The sequence below is a fragment of the Lycium barbarum genome, chromosome 8 (genome assembly GCF_019175385.1).
Source record: "Lycium barbarum isolate Lr01 chromosome 8, ASM1917538v2, whole genome shotgun sequence".
NCBI classification, from domain to species: Eukaryota; Viridiplantae; Streptophyta; class Magnoliopsida; order Solanales; family Solanaceae; genus Lycium; species Lycium barbarum.
The window spans coordinates 13,088,504-13,099,626 of record NC_083344.1 but is presented as its reverse complement, the minus strand read 5'-3'; positions in this window follow the sequence as shown (position 1 = coordinate 13,099,626).

The window sequence follows — 11,123 nt, the reverse complement described above, 5'->3', positions numbered from 1 at the left end:
AAAGATAAAGCAGATGCTTGTAGCAATATTAAGAATGCTATAAATATAATTATAACTTTTTAAAAAATATAGCGGCCAAAAAATAAATCAAAATATAAAAGAAATACAATTGATTGACAACAGGATGTAGGGGGAAAATTTATGGATTACATTGATTAAGGGAATGATGATAAACAAGTTAGCAGCTACAAACAATCTCTATCTAGCCACATCACAAGTGGCCATTGTTAGCTCTGTCTTAAATATCATGGTCTGCTACCATTGTTTCTTACTTATCTAGATGATTTTGATATATAAACCAATTTGCATATGATTCAATTTCAACGCTTCTTTTGAGTATGATCAATTAGTCAGGAAGAGTATAAATTATATTTGCATGTGAAAGCAAGAAAGGAGCTAGGGATTTTACATTGTAATTCCTTTATGATTTTGCTCACAAAATTGACAATCAAAAACAAAAAGTTTACAACTATTAAACTGGAAATTAAGTTATGGATATGTAATTTTAGTGTCCAACAATTTAAATTTCAATTTACCTAATCGGCTATACCATGTTACTTATCTTTTTATTTAGATTATTACTTCATGCTTACCAATTCTGGTGATTTACAAAATTGGCATTGAAAGTGAATGGTCTTGAACTTTTTTGACCCGCTTGCCCCATGGGAAAACTTCAAGTTCAACAACTTTTGACTTTTCATCTCAACTCAATGCCAATAAGCCAAGCAGGAATTAAATGTTCAAGACCACCTATTTCCTATTGAATGTAATTGCCTTACTACTAATCCATTAAACAAATACTCTCTCTATTTCAATTTGTTTAAACTTATTTTCTTTTTAGTTCATGCCAAAATGAATAACCTCTTTCCTAATTTGGAAACAAATTCACTTTATGAATGATTTACAACCACACAAATTTTCAAGACTTATTTTGAACCACAAGTTTTAAAAGTCTTCCCTCTTTTTTAAATGTCGTGTCCAGTCAAATGGGTTCATATAAATTGAAACGGAGGGAGTAGATTAATAGTTGGTCAAGTCAGCCTAGGACTATGACTGCTACAATTTCTTCATAGTCTTCAAAGTGAGCCAAGAAATAAAGTGTTATTATATTATTTGTCAATCAAATCCCCACAAGTTAAAGTCAGCAAAACAAACTACTTCAAATGCCCTTTATCTGGGACAGTGATCTTATGTGATAACCGAGTCAAAAAGCCTTAATAAGACCTCCATTGGCATGCATCCTGTTGACCTTCAATTTCGTCTAGATCTCTTACACCTTGATTTATTTTTTGGGCTGCTATTTTAATTTAAAAAGTCATAATAATATTTATAGTATTTTTAATATTATTACAAGCCTTAATAATGCCCTGTCCTTGCTGACCTCCACTCTCTCCGTCTCAATCGAAGTGAAGATATTTGATTGAGCACAATTGCACAAAAAAGAACGGAAAAAAAAAACATTTAAAATTCTAAAATAAGCCATAAATATTTTCTCCGGTCCATTTTACTGGTCGTCCTTTCTAAGAATAGATGGTCCAGAATAATTGTCCTTTTAAAAAATTAAGATATAATTAATTATTAATTGTCACCTTTACTCTTGCTCAATAAATGTGGAGAGAGATTAATGTGATGGAAAAAAGAGTAGTATTAATTGAGATCATAGAATAAACATGGATATTTTAGCCAAATTACCCTTTTACTAATGTTTTCTTAAGACAGTGCAAAAGAAATGACAAGTAAAATGGAACGAAGGGAGTAATTTTTTGTGGCAATAAATCATTTCATTTAAAATAAAATGAGAAGTTTGAAATTAAATTACTATTAAATTGTGAAAAATACTATTTCTTTTGAATAAAAGAAAAAATATAGTATAAATTGGAACGGATGGAGTATTATCTTCTCTTCTAGCCTATGCCAAGTATCATTTTCCTCAAGAGGAAGTACGACTGGCAGAAAACTGTAACCTATCAAACATCATTCAAAATTTTAAATGAGCAGTACCACTATAATATAAGAAATTTCCAACATATCATATGATAGTTCTCGTTTTTGAAAATTTACTAGTATTTTCTAAATCCAGAAAATTAATGCAATTTTAGAATTTCTCCACTAGAGATATACTTAGCTTATGCTAGCAACCGGTCAACAAGGGCAGGGCATTAAATCCAGTTAGAAGTCAAGAATCTACGAATGAAGTGATGGATCCGTCTATAAGATTGGGGAGAAATCCTTGTGATAACAATTGCGAACACCAAACGGTATTTTCAAAGAGCCCGAGCAACATAAATTTTATTTAAAATTTATATCAAGTATATTAGTTTTATGGGTTCCTTTAATTTGCATTTGCAATGTTCGTGCAGTGGCTCAAAAAACATAGGAAGAATGCTTTGTTTTAAGCTGTGAAGAAACTCAAATCAGGTCTCTCCTCATATCCTTTTATAGCTCCAGAAAATTGAGTAAATTGACTATCTTTTAGAAGATTGACTATCATTGAGAAGCACTATCACGATATTTTAACTTATTGTAGTAGATTACATATTTTATTTTGCTTATATTATTTACAAACATTATGAGAGGGAGGGCAGGATTATTAGTTTATGAGTTCTAAATCACTATACGTTTTGCTTATTGGGTTCTGAATAAATTATTTATACACGTCAAATGATTTTTTCTTGACATAAATATTGGGAATCAACCAAATTAGTTAGTAAGTTCTGCTAAACACGTCACTTGCATTGTTCGTCCCTGAATGTTACATGAAGTTATTTCTTAAATTACATACGTTTAAAAATATAAAAAGTTTTACATTAGTAATGTATAAAATTTAAATCTTGACTTTTTATTTTGTTTTGTAAATGCAGTATCGATGCAACTAGGGCTTTTGTCGCTATTATTAGCAGTGATACAAAGGCCAATATCCAAAATATGCTCCACTGGATTCTACAAAAACCATCACAGGATTCGAACACTTCTCAAATTCAAGGGAATTGGCATCTGTTGAAAACTCTATGGATCACTGTGGCTCCAGAATATGAAGAAAACAAAATGATACTATGTTTTAATTTATAACTTGTGGATTAGCATGTTTTCTTTCTTTATCATTTTTAATTTATTTGTCTCTTAACCTTTGCCCCAGGGATGACTTCTTTCATGTCACAAAGTGGAATCAATCAGCTAAACAACTTCATATTTGTACTAGCAATCATTATTGTGTACAGTGTTGTCGCAATGGCTTTCGGTAGAGCAAGGTACGCACGATTTTACAAACATGTGCACCCCCTGCCTCAGTACTTTATTTTGATATCCTATTTTATTTGGAAAGTCATAAAAAATTACCACAAGTTTTAAACACCTTTTATTATAATTATGACTTTAAGAACTTTTACATTTATTAAAAGTATATTAATCTTATTTCAAACATTTGAGAAACCAATGTCCAAAAATTAGATGTTTTGATCATCGCGTTTTGCAATTTCTTATTTTCTGCTTTTGGTTTTTGGAATTGGGGGGCCGGGGGGGGAGAGGAGGAGGAGAAATATTTGTGGCCTTTGATGTGCCAATAGCCATGATTCAAAAAACGTCGGTGTTTTCTTAGATCCAGGGAAATGCATAACCCGAGTGTTAGTAGCTATGCGTCCACCAAAAACAATGTATGAAGGGACCTAATTATCTACCAGTTCCCTTATGCAGTGCATTAAGTAAATAAAACAGGATATCCACGTGGAAAACTCCTTGCTCAAGGGATTAAAAATCATGACCTAACACGTAGGATTTCAACTCCGCTAACTGAGCAACTTTCAAATTACAACCTCTTGCGATCTAGGAAACCTCTTAATCCCTCACCCTTGCAATAATCCTATTGTAAGCTACACAATCTTGACTACCATTATATACTAGGGAAACATGAAAAGTGAGATGGAAACAACTTATCTTTATGTTTGACCTTTAGTCCGCTGCAGCACTACTATCCTCGCACACAGTGAACAGTTGCAGCTTTACAGTTGTGACTGTTGACTGCAAGTTGTACAGAGAGAACAGATGGAAGGTCAGGTATCAATCTGGTTCTTCACGATTTCATAATCATCAAAACATAGAACTATCATATTTTATCAATTTCCCTTTTTTGATGATGACAAACTTAGAAGCGATGTTCCCTCATGAGGACCAGATCCACTTGTTCCCCCTGCAGATCAGACCATATTTAGAACATAATAACATGTTACAAACAACAGCAGTACCAAGGATGAAAGACCGATAGTACTGATGGTGTCAAAGACGTATGTCAATTTCCCAGTTTTCAGACCTTTCCCCAGATATATATGCTAGTTTTCCAGTTTCAGACCTTTCCCCCTTTCACAAGCACATGACCTTCCCTTAGCCTATGATGGTATTTCCCCCTTTTGGCATCATCTAAAAGGGTGATTAGTATAAGCAAAAAGAGTGCAGCATTACTAACTCAGAGCCACAGGGGCAACACAACAGGAAATGTACAGAGCAAGCAAGCAATTAATCAAGCGAAGACAAAGTAAAAGCCCAGACAATTAGTATATAACAACTTATAGTAGTCAATTCATAAAGTGCATGAAAATAAAGATTGTCATAGATACCATAGCCGTTGCCAAGCGGAAAAAAAAATGCGGAGAACATGATTTAAAAGGGAAACAGAGGGACTGGAATGTTGACAAAAGGATCTTAAGGGAGACTAAGGATTTTCGAGATTTTAGGAATTCTAAGTCAGAGCATTTAGAAATTTGTCCATGCGTTCACTGTTGATACGCTGGTCCTGGAGCATCTGGTCCTTGAGCTCATTCACCTTCAGTGTCAATCTCTTATTTTCTGCTTTAGGCCTTTCGATCTCAGTTCTTACATCCTCCAAAGCACCTAGGGAACCAACTTTTTTCTCTTTCTCAGTTAATCGAGCCTGAAGAAGACCATTCTCAACCTTGACTCTCTGCAATTCAGTAGTGGTTCTCTCTTGTGCCTCAAGCAGAGTTAAAATTATGGAGGTACTTCTAACACCACCTTTCCTGAGTGTATATTCACATTCTTCTAGGGTGGTCATGGAGAACATATACTTCTTAGATCCCTTAGTAGCTTTGTCAGTCTTGACCTTGAAATGCACAGATACCTTAGTTAGAAAGAACCCATAAGGAAGCCCATGTTTTCCTTCTGGTGCATTTACCACCTTGATTACATGCTCAATCATGATTGTAGGAACGTTGATGGATTGGAAGTTAGACAATGCCTCTATAAGCACCAGGTCTGTGATAGAAGCAACAATGCTACCCTCAGCCCTTGGAAGCAACACTTTGTTGACCAACTCCAACATGAGTTGGTACTCCGGTTTTATCTCTCTCTTTAGGAGTCTTACCCTTGCACATGCATCTTCTACCACATCTTTGGCAATCTTGACTTTGAAATTTCTTGAAGAAACTCCATCAATGGTCCTTATTCCTTCAATAGGAACATCCAGAATTTCACCAAAAACCTCTTTATTCAAAACCACCTCAGTCTCGTTGATTGATACAATAAGGGTACTGTGATCATAGGAGTAGCAGAGATTGGCAAAGAACTCAGCTACTTGTACCTTGTAAGCAATTGGGACTGGTGAAGCAAACAGATGACTTTATTTTTTAAATTCAATGATTTCAAGCAGTCCTCGCATCCCAAATTTGTTAGCAATTTCACGGTCAAAACACGCTACCCATCAACACCTTTTGTTTCTTCAGATTTTCCCTTCTTTTCTTTTTACTCTGAGCGACAGTTTTTCCCACCTTCTACTTCTTTAAGGAACCTAATTAATTCATTGCCTCTATCCTTCCTTTTCTTAGAAGATTGAGTTCCTTTGGTAGATTTGTCACCCCCCAACTAGTGTGACCCTTTGCTTACTCCTCTTCTTCTTTTCCTTCTTTCCTGTCTTAGAGTTTTTCCTCTTAAGTGGAGCATCTTCTACTTCTACCTCTTTTTCATTATTTTCATCATTAACTGCTGCAGTCTCCACATCTACCATTTTAGTTTCATCAACCAATCGACTTCTCACCGGAGAGCCTCTAGTCTTTTTTAGTACCTTTTGCCTTATTGGCCTGAAGAGCCGAATCTAGAGCGACCTTTGCAGCCTTCTTTCTCAGCCTAGTTCTCAGTGCAGTTTGAGAAAAGGTAGTTCTCATAGTAGATGCAGATTCTGTGGATTTTTCATCCCTAGATCTTTTTTTTTCAGCTTAAAGATTAGAAGTATTTTATCCTCATCAAATTCATCAGCACGGTCATTATGACCATGATCCTTCTATGGTGAAATCTCAGCCAGAGGTATAACTTCATGAGGTACAGGCTTAGGATTTAAAATTGAGTCTAAGTTCATTCTAGATGAATCTGGTGTCTCATTCCACACAAGAGATATCCTGAGTTTTGATTCAGGTGCTCTTTGAGAAGGTCCCTCCTTCATTTCCTCTGAAGGTCTTACACTCCCTAAATCACTTATAGTGCTCATGCTTTGTGCAATCTCTTCCATAATAACGACGTTACTGTCCAACCCACCAGACTATGCTTAACCAATCCCAGAAATAGACCCATCCACTTTTACGAGATACTCCTCTACTGACTCCTCTACTCCTTTACTGAGATCAGAGAAAGGAGAGTTACCTTCTTGCATATTACTCGTTTCCACACTATTATTGTAGATTTATGCATTTTGTTCCACTTTTTCACTCACAGCTTTCTCCTCATGCATGTCCTGAGATTTTTCTTTATCTAGGTTCGACTTCTCTGTTTTCCCAATACATTGACTCATAACCTCTGCTCCATTATCTTGTCCTTCCATTTCATTAGTAGTTAGAGAGTATCTAGACACAAACACTGTATGACCACTACTGACAGAGTCAGGTTTTTCGATTTGATCAGGAATGGTTGATGAAGGTACAATTTTTCTGGGAGTTCGGCTGGAGACAAGGGATTTTAAGGAAGTGGTGATAGGATTTTGATCAATAGGAGTTTGGGGTTTTGGGGAGGACATACGTTGTTCTGATTCAGACGGAGTTTGGGCTTTGTACGGAGAGAAAGTGGGGGCAGTTTCAGTTGAAGCTTGAATGAAGGATTCTTCGTTAGACATTATGGTTATTATTATTTTTCCATTCTGGGGAGGATGAATAGAGTTTAGAGATAAATGGTTTGTATGCCGAAGAAAAGAAGTGAGGGAGCAATTTGAGGTTTTTGATCTCAAGTGAGTAAGGGAACGAGAAATCACAAGTGTTTTAATAGGTAAAGTGACAAATGGGTCGAGTTGTGAGTTTTTTTTTTATCAGGTCGATTTAGATAAGGTGTAACGTTTGGAGGAAGATTTCAAAAATTAAGAGGGAGCAGTTTTGGTGACTTGGAAATTAAATGACAATATAATTTCATACAGGTGCTGAAGAGACTACTAACCTGAGTTGTAGAGATCAGTTCTCTTGACTATTTTGGTTCAAAAAAAATCCGGGCAAATGCTCTAAAATATGCATTATTACTTATGCATGCGTTGTTCTGAAACATCCATGCATGTATACCTGTAACAGTACATATGCGAGTTAGATATCACCGAAAAATACTTTTTACCATAATGTTCCTTTCCTCTTATCATAGCCATTGTAGAAAGGACGGAGCTTCTTCTAAACATGTTGTCTACTTAGTTTCAGCAACCTGGTCTTTCATATTGCATAAAATGTTTGGCCTTGTTGAATAAGTTCATGCACTCAACAACCATTCTCAGAAACATCACACTTTCTTGAGAGGTAGAAAGGACCAGGTCTTTCATGTTTGCTTTAACACGGATTCTTTGATTACATATCTTCAATCTGTGCCTTCTACACCTTTACTGCATCTTCTTCAGTAGTAGCCATTTATTTTCTTGACAACCCTTTTCTCACCCAAGTCTTCTGACTGGATTATTGACTCCATTTGGGAACCAGCACCAAATTGGGTCCCTTGGAGTGATGAATAGTGTGGATTGAGCTTCCTCATTTCAATTAAGATAAGTCTTCTCTTTTATGGTTTAGACTGGATTCCTCCTCTCTTGGCTTCTATTTTGCATTATCTTCATTGTGGAGATAGTTGGAGCTACTGGTGTTTTGAGATCCACACTCTTGTCTGCTCTTTGTGCTCATTGGTGTGGTTGAGATGCAGGTCCCTTGTATAGATTCCTCTAGCTTGACGTTCACTTCGTTCACGATTTTCTGAGGTTCCTTATTCTTTCGAGCTCAGCTTCAAGACCCATTTTGGATTGTACACGTTTGATCTCATGCTCAATCTGAGCTCTACTATCCTTCTTCTTTCCTCTAAACTGTTCATCCATAAGCTCTTTGATATGACTATTTAGAAGAAGGTTTTTCTTAGTTACTTCCTTAACTTGTTCCCTCAGATCTGCAATGCAAACCACTATGTCATCTCTTTCTTGTTCGGCACTGTTAAGTTTCTCAGTTAAAATCTCCTTTTCTTTAATGAGTCCACAATTCTAATTTATAAACTTCTTCGCCAAGTAGACTAATCTTTAATGAGAGCAACCCTCCAGCTATACTTCATCATCAATAGGATTCACTCCATCCTCCTTGCTTTCATCATCAGTCCCAGATTGTTCCATGAGAACAACATCTGATTTATCCGTTGAGAATTCATTTCTGACAGCAATCTTGGGAGAATTTCTTGAGTCGGCTTCATCTTCAGATTCTCTCATGAAGTCTTTCCAGGCAGTTAAAACCTGCCTCATTTGATATTCAGCTACTTCTTTGCTTCTAAGCCCTTTTGTCAAGCACATGGTTCCTTGTAGCTATTTTGTTGGAGTCTTCCTTGAGGTAATCCTACTTGAGATTTTTTCCATGGCTCCTTTTCTTCAGAAATCTAGCACATCTTCGGGCTAATCTTTGAAATCTGCGAGTGAGATGTGCCATTTCTGATTTATTATCATAACTTGAATCTCTTCTACTCTCACCATCCAGGCCATTCCTCTTCTTTTCCCTTGCCTCCTCTTCTCTCAGATCTGACTTTCTCGTGAGCTCATGCATCTTGAGATCACTAATGAGCTCATCAATGGTTAGATTTTGGAGGTCCTTGGTTTCAGTAATAATATCTACCTTGTTTAACCAAGAGTTTGGAGCGCATTTAGCAGTTTTGAATTAGAAACTTTATCTCCATGATTACGCCCTGAGAGTGAAGTTCATTTATGATTGAGGTGAATCTAGCATGCATATTGTGGATAGATTCACTGTCCTTCATTCTGAAAAACTCATATGTTTTGGTCGCGTCTGACGAGCATCCCAGATGTTCCTTGCAAATCTGCATGAAGAGTTGCACCTGTACTCATCAGTCTCAAAACATTTACTCTTAAAATTTGGTGACCATGAGCTGGATTTTCCTTCTTTGTTTGGTGAAGCAGCCATGAGAACGATCCTTTCTAGGTGTTAACCTTTTAGAAAGAACTTTCTCTAATACCTATTGTTAGTAGCTATGCATCCACCAAAACAATATATAAAGAGACCTAATTATCTACTAGTTCCCTTATGCAGTGTAGTAAGTAAATAACACAGGATGTTCACGTGGAAAACTCCTTGCTTAAGGGATTAAAAACCACGACCTACCACGTAGGATTTCAATTTCACTAACTGAGCAACTTTCAGATTACAACCTCTTGCAATCTAGGAATTAACCTCTTAATCCCTCACCCTTACAATAACCCTATTACTACACACTTTTGACTACCCTAGCTAAGCACCCAACAAAGTTTGACTACCTCTAGCCAAACCAACAAATACACCTTGACTACCTCTAGACAAGTGTACCACTCAAAAACTTAAGTAGGTAAACAGCCTATAAACAACTTTTGAGAATTCAGAATACCTACACAACAGCTTTAGAGAAGAGTAGGTTTACAATTTATAGAGCAAAAGACAGACTCAACAAACTTAAAGACCTTAAACTTCTTCACTGGTAAGGAGTAGGTCCTGCAGTTTGCTGTAGCTTTGCACTTGGAGGCACTTGAAGAACCTTGTGTCGGCTGCTTTTCAGTATGGTCAAATTAGGTTTTTCAAGGCTCACATAAGACCTTGGAACATGTGGCTTATATACTAGGGAAACATGAGAAGTGACATGGAAACAACTCGTCTTATGTTTGACCTTTAGTCCGCTGCAGCATTGTTGTCCTTGCACACAGTGAACAGTTGCAGCTTTACAACTGTGACTGTTGACTACAAGTTGTACACAGAGAACAGATAGAAGACCAGGTCTCGCTCTGGTTCTTCACGGTTTGACCATCATCAAAATATAGAACGTATCATATCTTATCAACGAGGATTTATCATCAAGGGTTGCGGTGCAGTGAGATGGATAAGTTCTATTCGCAAATAATTATGTTTCTAGTTCGTGTTCTAGGCATGGAAAAAGTTCTATTAGGGAGCTCTTCCCCCTTAAATGGCCTTATGCAACTCTAAATTTATCGACACTGAGCGGGAAAACAAATAACACGAAGAATTGTGCCTAGTTGATGGGTCGATCGATACATAAAATTGTCTGGACCAGTAGATCGCTTCAGCAGTCGAATCGTTTTTAAAAATGTTTGATAATTACTAATATTAGTAATCACTTTCTTAAACTTCTACTTACAATTTCCTATATATCTTCTTCTTATTAATTTAATTAGTATTAATAGATGAAACGCTGGAAAACGTGGGAGAAGGAGACGCAAGCAATGGAATATATAGCAGCCAATGGTATGCACCTTCTACTTCTTGATACTATATGAGATCAAGATCAAAAATTTTGAAAAGAGCTTAAATTTTATCCATGATAATGTTATACTTTTTCTATTTCTTAACAAAATAATTGCAATTTAACTTATATATTACAAAAATAAGAATTAGATATAGATAACTTTTGTCACTAATTAAAAAATAACATTCTATTGCTAATTCTATTCAACGATGGATTATCAAAAGTCCTATTAGCTACGCAATTTGGTGACATATTAATTCACAACGAATTTCACAGACAATTCTTATGGTTTTGTAATCTACAGCCATGCCATCCTTCTTTTATGTTACCAATTATGTTATCAATTATTCATACTTAGTGTATATATTTTATATTAATTGAGTAGCTAATTT